Raw genomic sequence first — 24,875 nt, forward strand, 5'->3', positions numbered from 1 at the left:
GGCTGAAAGTAAATGATGAAGACGTAAAGTTCTCCTCTTTTTTCTGTACTTGTTTTAAGAAATGACATCACACATTTTGTTATGTAACACTTTATGCTTGTGGAGTTATGTTTGGTTATTCACAGATTAGTAAAGAAATCAGGCTGCAGCTGTTTAAAGTCTGACAGATGCTCTTTAATTAGCTGCTAAGGCTAACTGAACGTTAGCGAATATGTGACTCGGTGAATATGTTTCTATATTCAGAATAGATACTGTCAGTATTGGCTGATGTTAAGTTTCACATTTTCACAGAAAGTTTAGAAAAAATAAGCATTTTTTTTTTACCCTAAAAATAAAGCATTTGGGTTTTTTTTTCTTTAAATTGCTTTATTTCTGCAAACTTTGCCTTCATTATTACTTTACCTTGTACTTCTTCAGTGCATTTGTGAGATTTCGTACTTTATTCTTTGTCTCACAGTTACCACGTCGTCATTCGCTCACGTAAGAGATGTTTCTGCTGCCAGGCTTCCTCTCTCTCTTCTCTCTCTCTAGCTTTCTTTATTCTCTGCAGCCTTTCAGCATAAAGCTTTATTCTTGCTAGGCAGCTTGTTTTTAAAGCAGAATTCAGTTTTCAAAGGGCAAAGAAAAAGATTAACATCACTGTACTCTCAGGGCCGCGCTGTGGGTTTGAAAAGATGTCAAGACGTATAAATCCAGAGAAATCCGAAGAAGTGGTTTTAAGAAGAGGAAAGTTTGTGGAAAAATACACAGTGAGAGGGGCAAGATTGCATCAGTGAACACATGAAGGGTTCAAAGTACCTCAGTGTTTTTAAAGAAAGGGTGTGTGGGGGTCTCACAAGTGTAGTAAGTTAGCAAAACATGGGAAGAGTACATGCAGATTAGATTCATATAATTATCAACTATGGTTATAAAATTCACAGCTTTAGCGACTGAATTAGCAAAATACAGCGTGGCATAACTGACTGATTTTGAGACATGCCACATTATGTTGTGCTCTGCTCTCTTTCCCCTCACCCCAACCGGTTGCGTTGGATGACTGGATGAATGTGAGAATTTTTTTTCATGCACAAAGGGAGCTTGTCCATCTGAAGAGATAGCTTGTATAAGTTCTGTGTTCAGCTGATAGACCGGTCAAGTTAAGGTTAGCTTGTTGCGGTGAGGAGATGGCAGTAGACGGGTAAAAATCCTAACAAAAGATGAGAAATGCTTCTTCAGGTAACGCCAGCTGTCTTATCCACATGCTGTGTGTCGCTTAGTGGTTCACTAACTTTGGCCAAGCAAGTACATGATGTGATGATGTAAATTCATCATCAGACAGTGAGTATCAAGGTTGTTCCTGTACCTGCACAGGGTAAAGAAGTGACTACTCAGCCTTGGTGTCCAGCTGTCTGTGTCCACAATACATTATAATCAAGGCTTTACTCTAACATCAGTGCCCAGGCTGCGTGTGTGTGATTAAAAATGCTGCCGAGTAGTAATATAAGGCATTAAAAAGTGTTGTAAAATGTTGAAGAGTGCCATATAGGTAATCATTTTGAAGAACATCTATTTTTTTAGTTTGTGAAAGCTTGTCTTTAAAAACATGAAGCCCTATTATCATCAATGCACCAAAGTCTAAGAGATCTTACAAGAAAGGTGGCACTGTTTTCTGGACCATTTCTGGTCAGGAGATGAATTTTTGTCAAGCTCTTACTGGTGAGACCACATTTGAAAAAACAAACCAAAGGTTACTTTGCTATCGTCCCGAATCTGCTGTGTTACACAGGCCTCAGACGCATGATTGGCCAGTTAGCTGAGGTCACGGACCTCTGGAGAGCAGCGTGCAGTCACTGAGGCTAAGATAGAAGATGCACAATGTCCACTAAATGCAGAGCTGCCTCCTTACATCAGTGTGTAGTTCTCAGTCTGTATGTGGATCAACACAGGATGAAAGAGATTCAGATGAGGTGAGTAAACTCTTTAGAATTGCAATGGTTAATTAGATGATTAGTATTAATTATTATTTAGGAAAAACCTGCTGATGTCAGCTGTCCATTAACAGCTGGAGGAAACTCCTGTGTCTCTGTTTGACTCAAGAGGAACAGGTTTCCATATGCAGCACCTCACCTGTAACTGTCTGAGGAGAGATTCAGGCTAAAATAGTAGTAATAATAGTGCTAACTTCATTGTGTGGCAGCCTATCTTATAATACGCTTTTTAAAGGCTATAATAGCCCCTTAACCGAACAGTAATATTCTAAATGGCAGCCAATATGTCAAATTAGCATTTGAGGGCCGAGATTTTGAAGAGAATTTGTAGGATGATTTTTCTTTTCCTGTCTTAATTGATTTGGGTACAGTTTTCTTGGAGCTGGTAACAATCAGCTTTTAGTGGGAGTGTATCTTCCAGATGGGCTTCATCATGGCAGGCGGTGCTTGATCAAAAATAGCTGTGGATAATAGGAAAGCTGGTCGCTCTTATGTTTGGCACATTTGGAGGAAACGCAGCTGAAGGCTCTCTGATAACAGTCTTCATCAAACACAGTCGTTCCTCTGGCACGCAGGAAAAGACCTCGCTGATTAGCAGCTGGGTTTGACTGACGCGGCGCTGTAAAGCTATCTTCAGCTGAATTACTGTCTTCTGCAGTGAGCTGACCTTATTGACTCACATATAGTGAAAAAAACATGTGCATATACGCTTTAACTGTTATTTAACCAGGAAGTGACGTGTTGAGATGAAGAATCTCTGCTGCAAGTGCGTGGGCCTAAAACCCAACACAGTCTTTGGATGGCAGGAGAAACTTGGATTCTTGGAGTCTTGGAGAGAATCTGCACGGGCACGAGGACAACGTGTAAACTCCTGTAAGCCTTTAATGCCTGCATAAGCAGAAAACAGGCAATGCTTTTTGTTTTCTGTGTCGCCAGGGTGGTGTTCTCATCACGTGACCAACTGTGAAAACCAAACACTCATTGGTCAGTGACTCTTCACTCAGAAGTCATTTGCCGACAGAGATGGGCAGTAACATGTTACAAGTAACTGATTACAGTACGGGTTACTGTAATCTGATTACGTTTTAAAGTAATGAGTGAAGTAATCCGATTACTATCGCAAAAAGTAATTCAATTACTGTTACTTTCCCGTAAGCACACTGCGTTACTAAACTGTGACTTTGTTTGTGAGAGTGTCTCATGACAACGTCGTACGGGCGCGCGACGTCCATGGCAGCAACAGATGTGAGTGCGGGAGAGAGTACGACCATGCAGCGTTTAAAGCTTGGATGTACTCACATTACTTTGAGTTTGATTCCGTAAAATGGGACAAAGACATTAGCGTCTCCTGTACACGCTGCGTGGGAAGAAAACTTCTTTCTACAGCGAAAAATTAAACTTCAAATGTGAGCAAGCACCGAGCATGCTGCGACGGGATTGTGAACTTCACAGAGAAACCCCCGGATCCTCCCGCTGACATGACCGCTGCAGTACCGGGCAAACAAAACAGGTGACAATAGAGCCACAGGACTCATGCTGCTGAATCTTTGATTTTATTTGTTTTTTGCATCTATTGAGTGTGAACACAAAAAATAATTGTATTTTATTTGCTGGAATATGAAGAAAATATGTTTAAATGTTAAACAAATTTCTTCAAGTCAAAGACTGTTGCATATAATTTAATTTTTGCTTAATGCAATGTGCATAAAGTTAAAAAAATAAAACTAATGAAACAATTTTTAAAAAGAAAATTTTTTCATTTGATTTAATTTGATATGATGGATTATGCAAAAAAAATAAGTTCAGGTTGTGTATCACATTTTTTTAAAGTAACCAAGTAATAAAGTAACTAATTACTTTTGAAAACAAGTAATCATTAAAGTAACAGAATTACTTTGTTGGAGTAGTAATCAGTAATTAGTAACTAGTTACTTTTTTCAAGTAACTTGACCAACACTGTTTACCGATAAGCGTGCATCGTCTTCCTTTCTGACATTTTATTCACAGCTAAAAGGTCCGGAGTTTGAATCCCTGGCCACCTTTGCACCTTTCCGCTGGAGTTTTCATGTTCTCCCCATGACCGTGGGTGCTCTCCGTGGGTGCTCTCCGTGGGTGCTCTCCATGGGTGCTCTCCGTGGGTGCGCTGTCTTCCTCCCGCTGTCATGCTTGTTAGCGTAACTGATGATACTAACACATGAATGGTTGTCTGTATCTCCTTGTTAGCCCTGCCATTGTTGACCTATACTCCATCTTACAACCAGTGACAGGTGAAGCACAGCTGCAACCCTGAGCTGGATAAGAGGAAGTAAGAAAATGTTTGAATGAGCCCATAAACTCACCAGGAGAGTGTGTACAGAGGTCAGGATCAAGGTCTGGATGTTTTCCCGTAGATGTCTAAAAAATCGTCCCCATTGGCTTCACTTTTCAGACCTGGAAGCTATATTCATCTTTCATATTATGTCCTCTGACTGGGTCATAGGTGTGGGGGACAGTGGCTGGTACTCCTTTTCACAATCCAGGTGAAGACTGTTGGTAGAGCAGGTTAGAGAAGAGTTCATGTGCTATTGCTAAAAATCATCAGCAACGACTGCTCTGAGTCTTCACGGTTGTGTGAGCAGCTTTTAGCTTTTAAGTGATGTTTGTGATTTATTGCTGTTGAATGTGGAGTTTCTCCTGTTTTGTTGAAAACACTTGTCATTGTGACTTTGTTTTGGGATGCAGCATCAGTTCTGCGCTTCCCCCACATGATGCATGTCTGTCTTTGTGCATACGGAGCTTTCATTGTGATGCACTTTAGTAACAACAGCAGTGAAACACGATATCTGCCTCACGTCTCACTAAGTGAGTCTGTGCTGATGACTTATGCTTTATGTCACCATTTTTTCACTTTTTGTTATGGTTGTGTTAAAACCGTGATTTCCTTTAAACGATGGTGTCACGTGCACAGTCAGTCCAAACACATTATATACTCCTCGCAAATGTGTTTCAAATGACTTTGTGCACGGGAATGTTTTAGGATTCTTATCGAAGCAAAACGAGCTGAGAAAACGTGATCTGATCCAAACTATAAAACCTGACAGCCACTTAAAAGTTTTCTGTCCTTTCCCGGCATCTGCATTTCATAAACGGTGACATTCAGAAGGAGGCAAAGTTCAGACTGAACCCAAATGAGCGTGGCATTTCCACAAATGTGATATTGTAAAACAGTAAAAAGGTTTTAGTCAACCAGAGCTGGGAACTGGTGGCAGACTGATTTTAGGCTTTTAGTTTATAAGCTACATTCAGGCTAAAAACTAGAAGTAAAGATAAATCCACCAACAGTAAAAGCTTTTTTTAGCTAAAGGGTTAAAATGTGGAACGGTTAAAAAGAAAATACTGATGGCAGAACATCAACTCAGTTCCATTTGCTTTTAGTAAATGAAAGCTGGGTAAAGGCTGCCCAGTATCTTTAGACCGATGTTAATGGTTGTCATAGTGATGGAGGCTTTTTAAAGTTTTTATATTTAGGTTTACCTTGGATCTCTTGAATTATGAGGCTTGGGAGCCTATCAAAGACAAAAGCTGAATCAGCTCCCAACAAAGTATTGTTGTTATTATTATTATTATTATTATTATTATTATTATTATTCCTCAAAGGAGTGAGTAACAGTGCATACAGCTCTGATGACACCGAGTCAGAATCAGTGTAGCACAACTAACTGTACCCACCTTAAACTGTCTCACAGCTTTTCGTGTCACAAAATCGAACCCATTAATTTCTGGTCATGAACATTAATTTTTCTTCTTTTTTCTGCTCCGTTCATTTTGCCCCATTATTTTTTTCATTGACCTGAACATGATTTTTCACAACACCTTTCTTATATTTACTTATCTGTGTCCATGTAGATCAAGTGGAGATTTTCTAATGTCTGCATGCAGGTGGACCCCATGCAGGACATATGATTTGCTCATCACTTTTAAAGCACATGTGAGTCTGGCTCTAAGTTAATGAGCAGAAATGTTGACCCCCAGTAAGAAGAAGTTTGCATGCTTGGACCAACAGGTAGGAAGCTTGTGGCTGTTCCAAAGTCGAGGCTTAAAGCTAATGATGTGGAACAGCATTTCCTGATGAGCGCAGGCTCTCTTGATTTCATGTGAGTTGTTTCGTCTAATCTCATTAGTCTGTTTCATTGTTTCTGTTCTGTTGTTGGTATTTTTTCATATTTTCATTCTGTCTTTCTTTTGGTTGTAATAAGGCAGAGTATCAATGTGCTGGTTTCATAGTCTGACCGTCAGAGCAGCACCGAGTCAGTTTGCGCTACATACAGTACTGTCTACAGCACGTGTAGCAGAGGAGCATCATAGCTGAGCAGATGATGCGGTGGTGTTTTCAAGATGAGCTCCCAGACCAGTCGTTCTCAAACTTTTCACAATGAGTACCACCTCATAAAATATATGGCTCTTAGAGTACCACCCTTATAACTGACATTAAAGTACAGTAGTATAGGCCTATTTAACACCACATACAGTTTACATGAGACAATTTCTTATGAATGTTATTTATTTTAACTGTCATAAACAGGAAGTGACGAGTGATAATAATAACAACTATACTGCATTAAAACATTCACAGCAGGTGGGATATCCAATCTTTAAGTGATGACGTATGAACCCTGTTTCCGGGTCCAAACTACTCTGCATTTATTAAGGCTGTTGTGTTTTTAACATGTTTTAATGTTTTGTATCTTGTTCTATTTAATCTTAACTAGCCTCTAAAAACAGTCAGTGATCCCTGTCGGCCTCTCTCGGGTTTTATTACCACTGTTCATTTTAAAGCTCAGTTTTTAAAACCTTACAATGTAACTACAGCCCAGCAGTATATTAATGACTAACCTCGTATTGTGGATGGATTATCTCAGTTGTTCTCCTGACTGAAGTTTGGACCGTTTACAGCATCCTGCCATGCGATTGTATTTGTCCCTCGTACCACCAGTGGTATGCGTACCACAGTTTGAGAACCACTGTCCTAGGGTAATAAACAGCAACTACCAAAATTGTTATCGACCCCAAGAGATCCCACATAAGACACTCGAGTTTAAATTACAGTGATTTCAGTCTGTAGTGGGCACTATTAACCAGCCAGTCGTCACTTGAACATTCAGATTAATATAAAAATTGGAGACATTCCTCGTTTGTTTTTAAACATAAGTAAATGAGCTCTATCTTTTATAGCAATGTGAGAGTCCCTTTAAATGTTCAGAGTTTTCAGTGGGTTGTTCCCCCCACTTTCCATTATGTCCACCGTATGTTGTTATTCTAGCATCCCTTTCCAGTTTCCAGTAACCACATGATTCATATCCAACAACATGCTTTTAAAGACTTGTCAGAAATAATTACTGTCATGGAATTAAACATTAAACAAATCCATGCAACTGAATCTCAACAGAGGAAGCTTTAGACTTCACTGACAGGGAACGCGATCTTTTGAACACATTAACACACACAGCTGTGCAGCTCACTGCCACTATAATTATGTGCTGGACAGTAATGGCAAATAAATCTGCATACTGCAAGAGATGTGGATGTTTTTGCAAGGTAACTATGTATTTCCTAACTAATGGTGTGACCACAAGGGGGCGGTGTGTAACATATAACCAAGTGCTGCTCGCTGCTTAATTAATGCCAGCGTGTGGTCCAGAGAGAGTGGAGGTAGGACTGTGGTATCGTCAGTGACTCACAGACAAAACAAGCATTAAATCCACGACTGCATTACCTGTTTATTGATCCTGGAAAGAAAAAGAACACATTCATATGAGAACAGAGTGGATTATTGTCCTCATTAAATAATGAGTGGGGTGCAGCATCAGCAGAAGGCAAATTACAACTGAAAACATGGTCTGTGTTTAAACTTGGATGGTACACAATACATATTTTACTGTAGAGAAAGGAATTAATGAGCCTGCTGATGGTTAGGAGAAGATGAAATGATGCAGATTCACGCTATCACATGGGCAACTGGCCATTTATTCACTTTGTTTGGTAATATTGTAGAATAAACTAAGGGCGTGAAGCTACACAGCTGTAACAGCTACACAATATAAACGAGAGAGTTGGGATTATGTTACTGGCTCAGCGCTGTTACTATCATTGAGAACAAATCTCTTTTTGATCAGTCGGTCAGAAATCTAGTCCTTTGTCGGATCGGGTGGGGGAACCTGCACAAAAACAGGCTGCTTATATCAGCCTGGACACAAGAGGAGAGACAATAAGGAGACGAGGAAAGGAAGGGAAGGGCAGAGGGGAGGAAATACTGAGTCAGGGAATGGAGAGATGAGGAGTTTCACACGGCAGTTTGGGGCGTCACCAGCTGCCACTCATTCTATAAGCAGTCTGTCACTGCTGCTGGTCACTGGGCTGATGGGGGCAAAGTGCCTTGCTCAGTGGTCCTGCAGCCTGTGATTTCAGTTGACCTGGAAAGGGTTTGGGATCCTCACTGTATGCGATATTCTCTTGTCTTTCCAGACCTCTGCCATGCTGCCTTTTCAAGCTTGATTTTAGTAAATACAAATGAAATATGATACCTTCACACTTCCCGCTATGTATAAATATTGCTTTAACTTCAGTAGATTAAGTAGGCTTTTTATTTTCTTTTATTTTTTAAGTCTTTGCTGGTGGTAACAGCCGTAATGGTTCGTTTGATTGGACCTGGGCATTAACAGCTAATAGGTTAGCGGTAAAAAGGTTGTATTTATTGTTTATGTCCTAGAAATGAGAAAGCCTGGGGTAGGGAAACCACAGCTGAGGTGTAATGTTAGCAAGACTCCCTCATCCCCGTTTCTCTGACAACAAAGACTAGTGGCAATCAGCAATTTTACAACACAATACCTGCATGAATATTCTTTCACTGGTATGATGCAACATTTCCTTTTATACACAGCTAAACACACGCTACATGTCTGCGAAGCTTCTCAAAGGCACATTTTCAGATTGATATTCATGTAATCAGATTCATTTCAGTTTCATGTTTCCTACTCTGCTGAGAATTAATTGAAACGATACTGGGCTGAACCTCGATGTGGACTGGCAAGTTGTCCAGAGATTACACTGTCTCCCACCCTGCGCGAGCTAGGATGGGATCCAGCACCACCGAAATTGCTGTAAAAGCTGAGTTCAGTTGTACATTTGCAGCACGTTCCATGAATCAAACTGCAGTAGCAGAAACTTGATGCACTTGGTGAAGGTTTGAGTTAGCTTTGATGTTCTTAATCAGTTCAGTAGTTGAACTTTCAAAGAGAAAAGTTGGTGGATAACAAATGAAATCCCATATGCAGAAATTATTCCCTAAAAATTGCGACGAGCTCTACAATTTTCTTTTTTTAACAGCTGCATTGTAAACATGAGGTAACTTGATGAGATGAAGCAAAATTCATTTTGGAGGAAACTCTTGGGTAGATTCCTCTGCCAGTGTAGCATGCATCTTAACTCTGTGCAAATATGCTTTTGGCTGCTGTTTGATTCCAGGAGAATCATTCACATGAATAGCAATGAGATACTCTGGATGCACTCTGCATTCAGGAAGAGGATACCCCCTGCCATTCATATGCACACAACAGCGTCTCATACAAGGCCTCATCTCTCACACACATAACCATTTACCAAAACAGCTACTGCATACATATGCACGTATACATCTCTAGATGGACACAATAGCAGAGGGGGGTCTCTCGTCAATATGTGCATGTTAATATAACCTCGAGTCTCCGTGCACGCAGTGAGAAAATTAAAATGCTGTGCAAAGTGAGATTCAAGGCTGAGAGGAGTGTTGTGGGGAAAAAATCTTTTTTTTGTGACTAGTCAAAATCTGCAAACAGATATGACACTAAAACCACGAACATGCAAGAGTGTGTGAGCGTTTGAGATTTATTTGCTCTAACGAGCACAGGCCCAATAGTACAAGCTTCAATAAACTGTCTCTCTAGTCAGCAGTTAAGCTTTTTTGGATCTGGATAACTCCAAGGTGTGGATGTAAGATACTGTTACACAAGAGGCAAGAAACTGCCTTGAAATTGCCTTGGTGCAAGAAACTCATGAAAGAAGCAGGCTGTAGCACAGAGGCCTGTACTATGAAGCAGAATTTCATTTCAGGGTTGGGTTCCAGACTAGAGATCAACAGGTACGAAATCACCTTCTACTGACCAATCAGCTCTCCGGAAAATAGTGTCACCATTCCTGGACCATTCGTCGTTTGAGGAACACCCCCCCCCACCGGTTTACTGCAACCTATTTGTACTTGTGGACTTTATATCAAACTTAAATTATGCATACTGTTGAATTCAGTTTTCGTATTTATATTATACTCTCGGACTGTTAAACACCACTGAGTCTACAGCTGGGAACATAAAAACTAAAACATTAATTTAATTAAATACTTGTTTATAACCCATCAGTGTCTTAATGATGGAGCTGTGATATCCATGAGTTTGTTCACGGTCGGCTTTCCTTCCTCCCCTCTCTCAAATAGGCTGTACAGTGGCTTTATTTCAGTCTTATTGACCAGAGCACTTAAAGCGCACATTTAATATAGTTTAACTCTACAGAGCTTTTCCTCTCACATACACTCATACGGCTGCGTTATCTGCTTCCGCTGGGTTGCTTTCAGTCTGTATTATGTGTTTAACCTCCTTATATTTTTCCCATAGTTTCATCTTCCTTTAAAAAATCAGCCACATTCTTACCAGTACATTTAGCAATAACTGTGATTGGTTGGCTGCTGCCACCTCTTTCATGTAAACGTGCAGGGGAAGCTGTGGGTTAACGCAGCGAGTTGATAGGCTGGAACTCAATCATAGTAAAGAGCCCAGGTGTGTTATATGAGCTGGGGAACATAAGAAAAAACACCAAGATGATTACTGTATTCGGTTTGACTTGAAACTATTGATTTGAGCCCATAAAGCCATCAGTGTTTACTGAGGTCACAAAACAAGGGAGCCGAGGGGCGTATAGATTAATATGCAAAATATGATGTAATGTGACCAAAGCATTGCAGCTCTAGAACGCAGACCGGCGTTACCTTGACATCAGACTTGGCTATTTAGTGAAATCTTTCAATTTGACAGTGAAGAGGTTTTTTTGTTGGTTTTGTTTTTGGTTTTTTATCTTTCTTTCTCAAGCAGTAGTGTTGTTGTTTTCAGCTGACAGATGCCCTCCTCATCCTGTCTATGCCTTCATGCCAAGGACGTGGACACAGCTCTCACTGTGGTTATACACGGTGATGGTCTAGCAGCAGGCCTGGAGCCCCATACTCCCATAATACACCCCACAGCTGGAAGCTGGTCGTGAGTCTTCTCCAAGTCTACAAGACACACGTGATAGACGGTCTACCCATAAAGCCCACAAAACTGCAACCCCCCACTCCCGCCACCTGATCTCACTCCAGCTGATAGTTGACAGTTGGCAATCCAGCAAAAACCTCAGAAGATGGATGAGACATCTCAAGCTAAAATGTCAGAACCAGAATGTCCCACTGTGCTTGTGATCAGACGGAGAAGACGCGAGGCGATTTTCCCCGTCTCGTCCTTCTGTTCTCATTTTCCTCTCCGTACCGCCTCTTCACCTCGTCCCTCTGTTTTCATCAAAAAGACATTCAATCATAGGTGCCGCGTCTCTCTCTTCTATGCAGCGTAATATTTCTCTAAAGGTCACGGCAATCGTCTGCAGGAGTAAAACAAAAAGGAAAAAGTGTCAGGTATTGGAAACCAAGAATAAACCCCGTTTTATTTGTTTCAGCCTCGGAATAATCGGATTTTCTTTGTCTCATATTTGTATAATGACTAAATGTACAGCTCAGTTTTTTTCTGTTCATTAGACTAAGTCTGCCTCAAGAAGCAGAATAAATCAGAATACAGTTGATTTTTCACATGGGATTATTATTTTTAGACTTGTTTCTTGTATTTTCTTGTATTTCTTCATTGGTTCAGTTTAACTACTTGCTTAGATTTAGGAAGAAAACATAAACAACAGTTTATGTATGTCTCAGTTGAACTTTTTTGTGATTTGTGTGTCCACAACAGACGACATAAATGAACAGGCTGGGTCCCAGGGGGATATCTGCAGGGGTATCGTTTAGCCACCTTTACCCTTCTCACTTACCAATCCCCTCTCTAACCACCTCTCACACCTTCAAATGTCCCCACAATCTCCAGACGGTGTAGCTTGTAAAACAAAAGCGAGCTCCTTCTCTGGAAGGTTTACTGCTGCTTCCAGGTTTCCGTCTTTGTTTCTGGATCAAACGATGTCTTTGTTGGTTGGAAGGTGCGTGTGTGCCTGTGTGATAGTGGGCTTTTTGCGGCTCTGGGTATGAAACAATAAGTTCTTACATCAAATAGTCTGAGGTTTGATTGTGAGAGGTTGGTTTTGTGTATTTAAGGAAAAGTGAGACTCTATATCAAACAATATCTTTGCTGCAGCAGAGAAAATGCTTTCTGTGTGCATGTGGGTAGTGGTGTTTATGCAAGTCTGACTGTGTGAGTTTCACATAAAAAAATCTCAATCTCTAGATCAAATACTGTCTGTCAGTGTTCACAGTGTGTGTATGTGTGCGCTTGTGTGTGTTTGAGGGGCGTGCGTGTGTGTGCGTGTGTTTCTCTGCATGTGGGAATTCATTATCGTGCTCCTGAGTTTTTTCCTTTGTAAATAACTCCTTTGGGAGCTTCATGTCGAGCCTTTTAAACACTCATTAGGATTCCTTGTTCTGTCGTCCCCTCTGTGAGAAACTCTAATATGTTCACTTTTAAATACCACTAATGGCTACATTTGTCTTAATGCCTGCAGTTTAAATGCACTCATTTACATTTTGCACTTGCAGCATTTAGCTGACAGCCGGGAGGGAATGAAGCCCAGTTGCATGTTATTAAAGGGAAAGTCGTTTTCTTCTCAAGTGTTTTTTTTTCTTTTTCTGAAGCTTTGTTCGCTTTTTAAGCTTTCTTGTTGGATCACGAGTCTAACCGTAATATTATTGGCACCCTGCTAGTGGTCACTAGAATGAGTGAAAGCTGACGCCAGCGCCTGAAAGTGCAACAGTATGTTTTTGCTTTTTTTACATCCCTTATTATCTCACTGTTTCTATTATTGGTGTTTGGTGTGTCAAATGATGCACAATATTTATGGAACCCGTGTTGTGTTTAACTCTAGATGTGTGGACAGGGCCTCAGTCTCATAGCAAACCAGTTCTTTTCATGTGGTTTTGGAAATTTCCTGCTACAACTTCAATGTTGGCATTATGGACGGGCCTCCTTAGCTTAGTTGGGCTGATGTACATTAAAGTCATAGCAATGAAAAACTTTAATTTCCACATTGCATCATTCCAAGTTATTACAGCAGCCCAGCTTGTTGTTTGGTTAATAGTAGCTTAGTGCATCTGCAGCAATCACAGCAGCATGACTGAAGAGGACACTGGTTTGTGTTTGGGCCAGTGCAAGTCAGACTTTGCGAATCACCTTCATGTATTATTGAAATTGAAAAGAGATCATTCACCAGCATTCATGGCTGTGTATTGTGTGGGTGCATAAAACTTTTATACAGTCATTGGGTTCATCTCATGGTGCTGAAAGATGAAGTGAACAGAGAAATTACATTGTATTAATTCTGTTTGTGGTAGTGGGCCATAAATAATACTTTATTTATTAATATAAGTGCAAAAGGAACATAAAAAAATCTGACCGACGGCCATGATTGGCCCCTGGGCCAGACTTTGGACATACCTGATGACATGAATGTGGATCTGTTTTGTGTTATCCTTTGCTTCTGTGTAAAATATTTAAGAGGCTTTCAGGTATTTTAAATCCCAATGGCAAATACTGTATGCTGAAACCCAATTTACTTTTTAATTTTAACGTTAAACCATTAACGTAACTCTACATATAGCAAACTAAATAGAAGAACATGCTGTGGTTTAGTGATATAAAACAATATTTAGTTTGATCCTTTCTTGAGATTCATCATCATATTTTTGTCTCATCCCCTCCCTGCAGTGTCGAAGCCAGCCCCATCTTCGAATGAGGCCTTCCTCCAAACAGCGGGTAGGTAAACACATGAAACGCTTAAATCACTTATTGTTTGTGGTTTGTTTCTCCATGTTCTTCATGCTGTGGGAACAGGGAGTGCACACACAAACACACACAGAGCTGACTATACAAAACATGTCACGAGTTGGCTCAGCCAACACAAAACAACATGTGCTGATAACTTTGCTGTAAACATCACATGATAAAAACCATCCGAGCATGTAGGGATTTACATGGAGCAGTGTTGTATTTTACTACATTCAAATCTGTTCTATCAAAAGCATTATGAAAATTGCCAAAAAATATGTTAACCTCACAAAGTGTAATTTATTTGGACTGCAGCTCTGTGGGGAAGTGCTCCAGATGAAACCCAAAGTTTGCTCTTGACTATTTAAAAGTTCTTTGATGACTTCTGGGGTTAATGGAGACTCTGTTAACTGCCAGATATCTTTGAAGATGGTGTAACACACACTTACACACATGCATAGTCTGTCTTTGCGGGAGTGAACACCGATGGCCTCTGCTTTGATCTTTCTTCTCTGTTTGACTGCTGCCCACCCCTCCTTTTTCCATCTTATTATTCTCCATATCATCCTCTCTTTATCCGTTCTATCAATGATAAACCTTTAATTAGCACAAATGAGTCTTTTTCATTTCTGTTACATCTGTACAAATCAGCGTGGACCGTTTAACCAGTCAAATTAGTCATGTGATTCGTACAGCATGTAAATAACAATCTAGCCACTTGAGCACATTAATGGCCTAATTCTTCCCTTCATTCTTCTTCGTGTGCTTCCCAGTTAATCACAAGCTGTCTGAGAATGCCGCCAAACACGTCTTTCATCTCACACTCTCTCCTAATTCCCTTTGTCAGTCTAGTGAGTATGAAACAAACCTGAATGAGTCTGTAATCTGCTGGTTTGTGTTTCACTGTGTGCCCCCGTGAGGTGACTGGGCATTCAGGGCGTTGTGGGTTTCACTTGCAGTTACCTCATCCAGGATCAAAGCATCGATCATATGAGAAGTATGAAGCCAGCACTTTGATTTCTTTTTATTTGGCCAGAAACTGAAAAGTCTCTGGAGTGGCTGTGACAGATTATTCTTTTATGGTGGCTTTTTTACGTCCAAGAATGATTGTGAGTACGCGCACAGATGACAGCCTGGTGACAACCTGCATCCACTGCTTAAGATTGTCACGCCATTTGCAGAAAAAGTCGTTAATCATACTTTAATAACACTTTTCCTGCTGCAGACAGAAATCATATTTGCATGGTCGGAACATCCACATGGAATAATTAAAACTCTGTTAAGAAAGTTGCCATTCATAATTCACATTGGTTTGGGTTTTTAAGTTTTCTCAGACTTTTAGTAAAAATAAACTTTTTTTTTTCTCCAAAATAAAAAAAAATAGAAGACTACTGCACTGTCATGTCTGTATGCCAAAAAGCTCAAGCTTAGCAAATAAAAAAAGAGTATAATGCACCACCACATATACATGTGTGCAGAGTTTGCACATTTGTCATGTTCCATCATGAGTTTCCACCAGAGTACTGTGTCCCTTCCCATCATTCAAACACATGCATGGTAGTCTTGTTGGTATTTCTAAATTGATGGAGAGTGTAAAGTGGATAAAATGCTTAAAGTGCTTTATAAATGCCAGTCAGTGTGTGCACCCACCTAAAGCAGCGGTCCCCAACCCCCCGGCCACCGGTACTGGCCCGTTTGGTGCCGGGCCGCGAGAGTTGAGGCTCAGGTGTGAAATTTATGGTTTTCAGGGTTTTTATCATTAACTCTGTTTCCCTGGGTCTTTTCCCATGTTGTAGTTGTGTGTCTTATTTTGAAAGAAATATTTACACGTTACCATAGCGACCAGAGGATTAAGGGACAGAGAGGAGGATGTTTCTCTCAACGTTGTTGGCGCATTTCAGGAGGACGCTGCCAATAAAGTTGCACAATTACACAGTGAATTCACATTTACTATTATATTTACAAAATACCACAGTTTTTGTCTTGGTCACATCATTTTATTTGTTTGTATTTATCTGCGACACCTTAAAGGCCGGTCTGTGAAAATATGTCTGACATTACCGCTGACCTAAAGAAAATGTTGCATTTTTTTTTTCAGTGCAGTGTTTCACAGAAATGTGAAGGAACATGTTGTGAAATTATGCAAAGTTTCTTGTACTTAAACATGAATATATTTCTAGATCTTGCAAGAAATCGTTTTAAGCTAGGCTTTCATACCACCTGTCAAATAAAAAAGGAAGTGCAGATCAAAGAAGGCAAAGTTTTGACGTTATACTGTATGCGTGAAATTGAAGTGAATTGGCATATGAATATATATGTAAGGAAGGTTTTACTGCAGGCCTTAGGTTTAAGGTTTAAGCAGTGATTTTATGGACTTGGACGCAGGCATCAGAAGCCACCACAGTCGAGTAGTTATTCCAGTTGTAGTTCTTTGAAATCCACCTGAAGGTAACACGTGTAGTTGGTGCATTGTAAAGTCTCCGTGGACAAGTATGCTCTGTGACATTCATCTGCTCAGTGTTATACTCACCGTTTGATAATGAAATTCACATTACTTGGATCCAAGTGGACCCAACACTGGTAAAGTAATATGCACAACAAATGAAAGTGAAAACAGAAAAAAAACCCATAAAAGTAATTAAAAGTCATTAAGATCTACACCTGTTAGTAGCCCACAGGAAATCGCTTCATTTAGGAGTTTATGAACTAAAACATGACTTGCAGATATTAACAAGCTCAGACCTGCTGTGACACTTTGGTGCACTTTGGAGGGGAAATGGAGAGCTGGTGTGACATTTCAGCTCTTACACAATGTTTAGAACTTAACCAGTTTTCAGTACAGATCGGGTTAAAGACTTGGGGCAGTGGGTACAGAACTGCTACTGTTACACTCTGCAGACCAATGACTTCACATGCTGAGCAGTAAACACAAACAAATGGAAAAACGACAAACTTTTATGAACCCACAGAACTCAAGGCAGGAGGGAGAGAGAAAGTATTTCATGGGAAATGACCATTTCACACCAGTTTACTGGGTTCACATCACAAGACAAGTCCCAGTACAGCCTGCAGTGTTTATCAGTCAGAATCACGTGTAAAGAGTATCAGCTACATTTGCAGTGTTTGAAGCACAAGAGTACAAACTTTATACTTTTTGCAAAAATCATCACGTTTGAGTAGTGCTGTGGAAAATATGCAGAAATATTTTAATTGTCTGTGTTTTCCTTGGGCTTTTTTTTTGCAGGGAAGAAGGCAAGCTGGCAGGGGAAGTGCAATGCAATGTTGTGCTGGGAAACCTTGCGTCCTGCCATCCATGTGTACGTTACTTTGACATGACCACCTACCTCAGTATTGCTGTAGACCATGTACACCTTTTCATGGTACTCCGTGATGGCTGTGGCATCTTTCAGAAGGATAATGCATTCTGCCACAAAGTAAAACATGATTAAGGGATGGCTTGAGAAACACAATGACTTTGAGGTGTTGACTTGGTCTCCAAATTCCCCAGATTTCAATCTAATTTAGCATCTGTGGGATGTGCTGGACAAACAAGTCCGATCCATGGAGGCCCCGCTTTGCAGCTTGCAGAACTTTAAATATCTGTTGCTAACATGTTACCTCAGCACACCTGCAGGGGTCTAGTGGAGTCTGTGCCTCGATGGGTCAGGGCTGCTTTGCAGCAAAAGGGGGACCAACACAATCCCATCATTTAAATCTGTCATTTAATGACTTTGCTAATCTTTTTTTTTAAACTGTAATCTCTTTGCATGCATTTTACAGTCTCTGTGCTTTAAAGTGCCTCTTTTGAACCATTTGACTGAATTGGAGCTCGAAATAGGCCTGTAGTTCTTTAAGCTAAAGAATTCATCCTGCTACTTCTAACGGTATCAGTAAACGCGAGGAACCCAGTTCTATTTGGACCCTGTAATGCTGCTTTCCCTATGTTGCTTTATATCATGAGCCTTGCTGTTCCTTCACTATACGTTCATCTTTGGAAAACACACCCAAGAGTACTTTGGTTTCATCAGCATAAAGAAACTCGTTCTAGAGCTGCTCAGGGCTTTAAAAAGGTGATACTCTGGCTTTATCCCATCTTTAGCTTCCAGCTACTGCAGATTGGAAGGGAAGCTAGCATAGAGCTGGAGTTTGGTAGGAAAAAACATAAACTGGATATGGTTTTAATCCCCCCCAAACCAAACAAAGGTCCCTTCATAAACCTAATGCCCTGCTCATGTAATTTCACTTTCTTTTTTGTCTGATGATTGAAAATTTATTTTGGATATATGTAGCAGCAATCAGAATCAGAATCAGAAAGGGTTTTATTGCCAAATGTTGAGCAGGTTTACAACATTAGGAAATTGCTGCGGTACTTAGTGCAAACATAATGTTATACAACGCTTAAATAGACATAAAAATAAGAATTAAAAGTGCTAAGAGGATAGATATGTACATGAGTGCAGGTGGTGATCAGTGCAAACATGGAATGATGCAGTGAACACAGTGTAGGGTCACGTGTTAGTGGTGGGAACAGTCATATGGTTATTGTTCATGAGTCCAGCAGCAGAGGGGAAGAAACTGTTCGAGAGGTTCTGGTGCGAATGGACCGGAGCCTCCTGCCTGAGGGGAGCAGGTCAAACAGACTGTGTCCAGGGTGAGAAGGGTCAGCTGTGATCCGAGCTGCACGCCCCAGTGTCCTGGAGGTGTACAGGTCCTGCAGAGATGGGAGTTTGCAGCCAATCACCTTCTCAGCAGAGCGCACAACACGCTGCAGTCTCTGTTTGTGAGGTTAGCCAGCTTATTAGCAAGCTGGCTAACCTCATTTTGCTAATTAGCAGAGTACTGTGTGTACTGAGTAGAATGTGTTTTACTCAGAGACGCTCATTTTGTAATTGCTTGTTTCCAGGGCTGTATTTTTAATGCTAGCTAGTGCCGCTCAATGCAGGGAGCATATGCTTTACACTCGGCAGCTTTTAACCTGGTCTTTCACATTGCAGGTTATTTAAATTATTAAACCGTTATTTGGCTACTTTTCTGTTAGGTTTACTTTTTCTGTGGTTTTTGTTTCCTGGAAGTCTGAATTGGAGAGTAACTTTAAAAATCTACTTCCTATAGAGGTCCTTATTTTATTTTAGTTTCCTCTCAAGCCCACAGCGTGCATGCCATTGCTACAATAAAGCTTACAAGATTACTCTCAACTTTAAACATTGTCTATTCATCTTTGGTTTCATTTTATATCATAGACTAAATATTTTTTGTTGCAATTAGGTTTCAACTGAAAGAACTGCTCCTCGGTCTGATTTAAGTTGTTAAAGGCTGAACAACATGACATGAATCAATTCAACTGGTACCAGGGACAGTTTAATTTATTAAGATGTGATTTAAACAACAAAAGATTCAGTGGTGAGTTTTACTTGAGTACTGATGTCATATTTTCTGCCTTTGAGTTGTTGAATCCTTTTCTGGACTTTCCAACATTGGTTTGTCTTTTTAGTTCAGTGTTAATGATTTTATTTTTTTCATTTAGTTCAGCAGAAACAAATCTGATTGCAGTGTTATCATCTGAACATCATCTGTTGTGTGACTTTAAGTGGATTATGTTTTATTCATCTGTAGAGATTTTGTGGTGAATTTTAATGAAAATGTGTGCCTTTTATTTAGATTTAAATTTGCTCTAGTGCACTTGTGTGTGTATATATAGGATTTAATATTTTTATCAAAGACTACATGGCAGTTGAAACATACAGCAGTCGATCACAGACCAGTATCAAAATAACACAACAGGCTATATTTATGCAATTGCTCAGCGTCTGTGGCCTGATTCGCTCATGACCTGATTCATGGTGAGTGACAGACTGAGTCACAAGCCCTAAGAAGTCTTTTTAAACTAGGGCAGGGGCAGCTGTCCAGAAGTTACATAAACTTTGACCAACTTTTGTAACAAATCACTCACACGGCAGAAATTAGTTAATGTATCAAGCAACCGAGAACCGAAAATGTGACGACATAAAAGAGATCAGCTGAGATGAGTTCAGCAGCTGATTTATTGTGGTGCACAATACAGAGGGGTTTTTTTGCAGATTTTTTTGCAGCGTGTTCACTTGAGCTAATCTGCGCTGGCAGAAGCTGCCTGATCCTTTTTGTGATTGTTGGTGTTACATAAGGTGAAGTTTCTTTGCAGTGAAACGTCCTCCTGTCCAAACACTGAACTACATCTGCTTGGCTTCCAAATGTTCTTATACAACACCTGTCAGAGCACAGCAGCTTCTTTTTATGGACATGTACTTTTTGGATCAGCTGTTAACATTTGACTAATATCACCAGACCTGTTGTCACTAACTGTAGTCTGATCTATTTTCTACAACAACCAGTCGAATATGATAATAAATCAAATGTAAAAAGTATTGGATTTTATTTGTTTACTTGTCAGAGTGATAGATCTAACATAAAACCAAAAAACAACAATGGCATAGAAAACAGTGCAAAAAAATAAATCAATAAAATAAACAAAATAATAAAAATAGTTTGCCAAGATGGTAAAAGACATTGACCCATTGGTATACCACAACATTAGCAAGTGTCTTTTTCTTTAGCCAGAAGTGACTATTCTTAGATTAGAGGATGGTCAGCTAACACTTTGTACCAGGCTGTAAACATGTATATTTCATAGCTGAAGATGGAAATTTTAGCATCTTAGTTAAATGGGGACTGACTGAAGTTGGTATTAGAAGAACCGCAGTTTCTGTGGAGGTCTCTTGTCTATAATTAGCTTTACGTATACACATGATTATTTTTAAGTTAGAAAAGTCTGACAGATTAATGTATTATTTTAAAAATTTCTGTCTATCTTTCATTAATTAGTTCAACAACATTTGACAGGAGAGCAGCAGCAGAATACTTTGTGGGACTAATCATTTAGGATGGGCAGTAGAGGTCAGCTGGGTCAAAAGCTCCAGGTCTCTGATCGTAAACATACAAGTCCACATTTAGCAGGTCACTTCTAGTTCAGGCAACCCTGTAATCAAGATAAAAGCTCAGCTTTCCTTTTTCCTTTGGTCTCATCTTCACCTGCTTTGTAAAAGAAGTCACAGGTCAAAGGTAGAAGCACCACTTTGAGGTTTTAGTCTCATAAGCAATTATCTAATGAGTGAGGTGGCAGAACAGGGTTTGATTTTTGTTCTTCTTTGTTGTTTCTTTCTTCCTTTCGTGCTTTCTTTCTCCCATTTTGCTTGCTATCTTCCATCATTCCTCAGCAGAAGCATTAAAACAATCCTGAATGATACTCAGATTTTCACACAGGCTTCTGTTACATTAAACTTACAGTTGATGTCCTTCTAGATACCCCCGCCCCATGTGACCGCAATCTCTCATTTTACTGTGCAGTCAATTCAGAATTCATCACATTCTGATGTTTTATCCAATGTGTAGGTGTTTTAGATTTGTTTGTACAGGTTAATATGAAAACGATTGCTTGCATATTAGCATTGCTTCCTCTGCTAACTAACAGGTTAAACTGGCCTTTTATTAATACTTGCTCTGAAAACTTGCCTTTGCTGTAATCCTGTAGATTAACGTCTCACTCCAACGCTTTTCTGGACATCATTACAGATGCACCGAAACACACATCTGACCACACCTATCGGCAACACCAGATGTGGTCAAAGCTTTCAGCTGTGAAGCGTCCAAGTAAAGATGAGCTAAGTTAGCAGGAATTCAGGGCGTCCTGCTAAAACGTTTATTACGACCATCTGAGTGAGAGTGAAGCAGTGACATATGATCAAATCACAACTACAACTCACAAGATGAAGAGATATCCACCCTCACCCTGTCACAAAGTAATCTACTAGTATGTGATTCTGCATTTAAGCAGCTAAACAATGCTGGATGATGTTGAATTGCTGGAAAAAGGTTTGCTGAATGATAATCCCCCCGCCCACCTGAAGCTGCTTTGCATTTTTATCCACAGTTGAAGTTGGTCTTAATGTTTATGTGTTTTTGTTTCATTGTATTTTGATATTCGTTGTTTATGTTTTGGTTCATTTAGTCGTCTTTAGCTCCGAGGTTGCCTAGTTATAGTTCTTCGCTCATTTTCATTTAGTTAAAGTTCGCCTTGTTGTCGAGTGTGTCTTATCTGTCATGTTTTATGTCTGCGAGTCTTCATGTCGTCAAGTTCGGGTCACGTCTGCGTCCCGTCATGTTTCCTGTTTATTTTGAAAGTCTTCCACTTCCCCTGTGGTGTCATTATGATTTGTTTGTGTCAGCTGTTTCCCCATGTTTGGCCCTGATCACCTCATGTGTGTATTTTGTCTCTTACTGTTCGTTGTCAGGTCGTCTGCCTATGTAACCCCCATGTTAATCATAGTCAAGGTCACAGTCATAGTTAAAATAATAGTTTAGTTCATAGTCTAGTCTTGGTTATCGTTTTTGTTTGATTTATTCATGTATCAGCCAAATAAAGGCTCGCCTTGTTTTGAAACCTGGTCTCCCACCGTGTCTGCTCCTGGGTCCACCTCATCATCACACCGGCGCACCCCGCCGTGACACGTTCACTGCTTTCCCCTACATAATTCCTAAAAAGCACACTGAGCTAATGACTGTTTCCACAATCTGTTCTTTCATTTCAATTAATCTCTGCACCAACCCATAAATGATTCATAGAACCCACCCTTAGCCTGTCTTCATAACTAATAAGGATAAGTGATATTGGGGAACAGCTACAGTGTTACGTTGGCACAACAAAATGTCAGAAAGATCTCAGATTACAATCGTCACGTTGAGACAAATGTCCTCAGCCAAAGCAGGACGCCACCATCACTGAACTGTCGTCTGAGTTTGGGAAATGCTCATGCCAACAAACTCTTCTGTACGTTGCCTCATATGGTAAAAGGAGGTTATCTTCAGAATTAGTGAAACACGTCTCTTGATCCTCTGGCCTGATAATGCAAACGGCTCCCAACCTCCAGGATTTTATCAGTTAAATCCCTTTTTCGCTAATATGGGTTAAGAGGATTTTCTCTGTATATTATTATAGCATCAAACAAGTCATTTCCTGCAATGAGATCATTTCCTATTTTTTTAACTCTACACGATATGGTTGAAACTAGCATTTAGTGCTTAAGGTTTCTTGCAACAGCACATGCAATCAAACATCAAAGTGGCCTTTCCCATTGATTTCCTGTTTCTGTGTCACAGGGAAACAGGTTGGCTAATAGGGCTGTGTTATGCAACAGCATGCAGCTGCAGGCTTTTACCCAGAAATCCTGCCAGTGTTCAACTTGAGGAGAATAAAGTTGAGTGAATGCCCACCCTGATAGTAAACGGGCACTGCAGGGCCATTTTTAGTTATTTTTCACTTTGATTGAAAAACGAAAAGGAAGGTTTGAAACTTTGAGTGCTGGTTTCTACCCAGGGCTCTGTGGCATTCTAGTTCAGTGTGTTTAAGGTGTACAGCAATCCCTATTAAAAATAAAATGGTGGCATAATGTGTTTTTTTTTCTAGCACGGGGTTTTCTTTATTTGTAAAATTCACATTTTTGGAGGCAAATTACAAGAGAGCTCAATCAACAGACTGTAAAATCACTTGTGTTTGCGCTCCATAATTCCTCAATGTAAACAGAAAGGAAATATTTGTCTATTGTCTCATCTCGTTGCGTGTGAATGCCAGGACAAACACGGTTAATTATATCCTTGGCTAGGAGAGCTCGCCTGTTCCTTGTAATCCACATGTTTTTGTTTTTGTGTGTGAGTGTGTGTGAGTGTGTGTGAGTGTAGAGATTATATCTGCTCGAAGGAACACCCTGAGTTGTGGCTCTCCTTGTTCAGCGTCGGGTCATCATCTGACTTGCAAAGGAAAGCACTTTATTCTGCTCTGTTGGCTCTTTCTGTATTTAAAGCTGCGGGTTTAATTAGCCCGTACGTGCCGCCCACATTCAGATCCACATTAAACGCAGATGACTACCATTACTCTCAGCAAAGGCACCTGTCCCACTGTAATAAATTTGGATTTTTTATTAGCATCATTATTTTCCCCCGTGCCCTTGGTTTGCTCTGGCTACGATACCTGCAGCTCAGCAGGTTTGAGCTCACGCTGCTTTGTGCCAACGATTTATTTGTTTTACCTTGTTCCCTCAGTTGTGTCGGGCAGATGTGTTTGAGACTGCAGAGACCGTTATTTGGAAGGCTGATAATATGACTTATAGTGTTGAAGAAGACCAGTCACTATAAAGTGTTCCCATTGTGGATTAAAGACTTACTGGTTAATAATAATAATGATAATATGTCATTAATAAACTGAGCTACAAGACCAGGAGTAGCAGAGATGTAAACACAAAGTTCAGTCAAAAAGTTCCCATGAAAGTGAAAAAAATAAACATTCAAATCTCTTTCTTCTTTCCAGCCAACCTTTTTTGGGACATTATCTAAGGAGAGAGCAGTGCTGGACAACAGACTGGTAAGTCACCTTTATATCATCTTCAAGCAGCTAAATGATGATGCCTGCAAAGGAGGATGTGCGTGTGGTTTTTCTTTAAACTGAAAATTCCTGATTTAAAGAATTCCCAAAAAGCAGCAGCAGATGTCTGAGTGTGTGTGCAGACGTGTGCTTGTGTGTGCCCTTTTTAAAACATTGTTTCAGAGTTGCCTTAGCCTCTAAATATGGTGGAATATGATTTTTTTTGTTCGTATTATTACATTTAAAAAAATAAAACCATTCAGGCAGTCCCGTGTCTGGCAGATGGCAAGAATCTTGTCTCTTTGTTGATGATACCGTGTTTTTTGGAAATACAAAGACTTCCTTGATCTCACTCTTGTCGTATAATGCAAATTGCAATGGCAAATACCTCAG

The 24,875-nt window shown here is 40.1% G+C and overlaps 1 long non-coding RNA gene across 3 annotated transcripts in view; it reads left to right on the top strand.

Moving 5' to 3' along the window:
- Nucleotides 1-24,486, top strand: part of LOC120443013 — a 28,684-nt gene extending 4,198 nt beyond the window's left edge. The window contains exons 2-3 of one of the 3 annotated variants that reach the window (XR_005615063.1): nt 13,976-14,023; nt 24,429-24,486. This is a non-coding gene — a long non-coding RNA (uncharacterized LOC120443013). Of the gene's footprint in view, nt 1-13,975; nt 14,024-21,599; nt 22,493-24,428 lie in introns of those variants that run through there. The other 2 variants (XR_005615062.1, XR_005615064.1) reach the window with 2 other exon arrangements.
- Nucleotides 24,487-24,875: the final 389 nt, after the last annotated feature.

This window comes from Oreochromis aureus, linkage group 12 (assembly GCF_013358895.1).
Source record: "Oreochromis aureus strain Israel breed Guangdong linkage group 12, ZZ_aureus, whole genome shotgun sequence".
Taxonomy (NCBI): Eukaryota; Metazoa; Chordata; class Actinopteri; order Cichliformes; family Cichlidae; genus Oreochromis; species Oreochromis aureus.